The sequence below is a fragment of the Crocuta crocuta genome, unplaced genomic scaffold, assembly GCF_008692635.1.
Source record: "Crocuta crocuta isolate KB4526 unplaced genomic scaffold, BGI_CrCroc_1.0 scaffold415, whole genome shotgun sequence".
Lineage (NCBI taxonomy): Eukaryota > Metazoa > Chordata > Mammalia > Carnivora > Hyaenidae > Crocuta > Crocuta crocuta.
Genome location: NW_027531525.1, coordinates 1,213,188 through 1,216,266, shown reverse-complemented (window position 1 = coordinate 1,216,266; position 3,079 = coordinate 1,213,188).

Here is a 3,079-nt window from a genome sequence, read left to right as displayed (position 1 = left end):
TTCTCCAAATACCCCATCTCTTCTCCCCCCGCCCCTCCCCCCCCACTGCTGCCTTCTATACGCTCATTTAAACCTGGGCCACCCCCCTGCTGCCAGCACTCCTGGGATTACACATTTTCTCATTTATATCTAACCCAAAGGGAGTTAGGGGGGTACATCTTTGTGCCAGGAATCCTAGCAGAAGCATCAACATCGACTGATTAGGCCATCCTGGGTCACATGGCCACCCCTGCCCAATCACTGTGGCCAGAAGGATGGTATATGCTAATTTGTACCTTCTACATCTGGGAAAGCCTGGGATCAGCCTCCTTAGAATCACAAAGGTCTCCACGAGGCCGGCCGCCTCCGTACCTGGGGATGCAGCTGACACTTGGCCACAGCTATGAAGTACAGGTGGCTTTAGCTTGCTAGGTTGAGACCGGCTACACCTGTTTTCCTTTTTCCCTCCCTGTCTTGCATTTTCCTTCCTGCAGCTATAATAACCTCTTTCCTCTCGTAGACTCAGAAGGAATGAGAGAGACGTCCCTCTCCTTTAACGGACTCTCTTTAGTCTCATTTAGATGACACTTCTTACATCTCGGAGATGGGGAGCCTTCCCTTTCCTGTTTCTGAATGTTCGTTTTCTCTGCATTCTGCTTCCCTATCCCGACCTTATGGCCACTTTCACCAGGTGGAGTAATCCGAGCCATTTGATTAAATCCATTCTGTATCCACGAGGTGTCAGTCTCTTGTCGTACACGTGCCAGGACTTAGCCAGGATTGCGGGTTTTGGCTAGGTGCGTGGCAGGAGATAGCTCTGCATATGGGCACCAACAGGAAGTGAGTTGCAGTAAACCAGCTGATCTCTACTGAGGACCTGCTTTGTCTTCTGCGTAGGGTAGCTTCTGTCAGGGAATCCAGTTCTGCCCAGGAAATAAATTTTCTTTCAGGGAGACTTCATTCGTTTCCACCACAGCATATTTTTAAAAATTATAATATGTAATATTTGATATATATAAAGAGTATATTTAACATGAATAAATTATGAAACGTAATTAAATGAATACCTTTGACCAAATTATACATTAAAACATGAGAAATACCATTGAGTTTCTTGTTCCTACCCTGTCCTACCCCACTGCCTCTCCCGGGACAATAATAACCACTGTCCTTAATTTTGTGTTTATTACCTATATACATACACACACACCCACAAATATATATGTATCTCTACATTTAACCATATATGTATGAAACTCTTTAAAAACGTTGTTTTGCTTTCTTAGCTTTACAGAAAGTTTGTACTCTAATAGTCCCCCGCAGTTTGCTTTTTTTCACTTACCACAATTTTTAAGATTCGTCTATGTTGTAATTAGCTATAACTCGTTCATTTTCACCCGTATAATAATTCTAGCAAGTACATAAACCACAAGTTACTGATGTACTCACGTATTACTGGCTGGGTTGTTTCCATTCTTTTGCTATCGCTAACAGTGCTGTTATGAACCTTCTTGTACCTGTTAGTGCCTTTTTTTTTTTTTTTAGCAAGATTTCGAAAAAGGTTTCGAAGATGTTTCATTTGATCTGTGCATCCTCTGAGTTGGGAACTGTTTCCTCTGTCTTACTCTCTGGGAAAGTTGACATCAGATCAGTTAAAAACTCAACTGTTGAACCATCTTAGCCTGGCATTTCTTTTTGGGAAAAATTTTAACCATTGATTCCATTTCTTTAATAATGATAGGCTGTGTGGGCTTTCTATTTTTTCTTGAGTCAATTTAGGTTAAGTGTTTTTCTAGGATTAAGTGAATTTTTTTTTTTTTAACCTCTGAGGTGGTCCTGTACTTTGTTTTTCATTTCTACTATTTACTCTGACCTTTTTTCCTTTTTTTTTTAATATTTTATTTATTTCTAGGAGAGAGAGACAGCGTGAGCAGGGGAGGGTCAGAGAGAGAGGGAGTCACAGACTGAAACAGGCTCCAGGCTCTGAGCTGGCAGTCAGCACAGAGCCCGATGCGGGGCTCGAACCCACGAACTGCGAGATCATGACCTAAGCGAAAGTCGGACGCTTAACCGACTAAGCCACCCAGGCGCCCCATCTGACCTTTTTTCCTCTTGATCAGTTGCACCAGAAATTTGTTATTTTACTTTTTCAGCTGCTATTTTGGATTTTGTTGATCTTCTCCCTTATGTAATGTTCTCCATTTCATTAATTATGGGTATTATCTGTAGGATTTCCTTTCTTCTGCTTTCTTTAGATTTAATTTTATGTTTTTCAAGAACATTTTAATTTTGACACCCTAATTTTCAAGCTGGTCCTTTTTCTACTGTAAGTTTTTAAGGACCTGTTTCCCTACATTCCCCTAATTTTTCTGTTGTAAAGCACTTTAATTATAACTTAGTCCTAAGAATATTTACATGACCTTTATGATTTTTTGATTTAGGAATTATTTGGAAAAATTTTAATAATTTCCAACTGTCTGGATATTTAAAGTTTTACCTTTTTGATGCCCACTTTCATCTTAATGATTTGTACTCAGAGATGTGCCCGATGATGCTAAATCTTTGAAATTCACTGTTATTTTATATATCTGTAACTTTCCTGGATATCTAAATCGGTGTTTGTTGTTTTCTGCTCACTCTTGCTTGTGGTAGCTTGTGTTTTTGTATATTTTCAATTTGGGGGGTTTGAGCTCACATTGTGTTAAACTTAAAATGTGGGAATCCAGAGATCCTAAATTGGGGGTACATTCCTGCAGAGAAGATTTGCATTTGCTTCCGCCAGGAGCCTAACGATGCTCCTGACCTGGGGCTGTTAGCTGCTTCTAGAGTCTCCGTTGCTTTCAGGAGTCCCAGGTGTTCTCGCCTTCCTTGGCTGGGCCCAGGGTTTAGCCTGTCTTCACAATACTGTTCACTCCCTCATGTAGGTTTCTGCTTAATGTCATTCTTTTTCTTCCTTTAGTGATTTCTCTTACTTTCTAAAGAGCCCAGCAATATGTGAACCATTATCTTTGTTGTAATTTATCCATGATCTACTTGTATTTTAATGGGAGAGCCCTTATCCAGGTGGTCAGAAATAGGCATTACTGTGGTTTTGGCAATT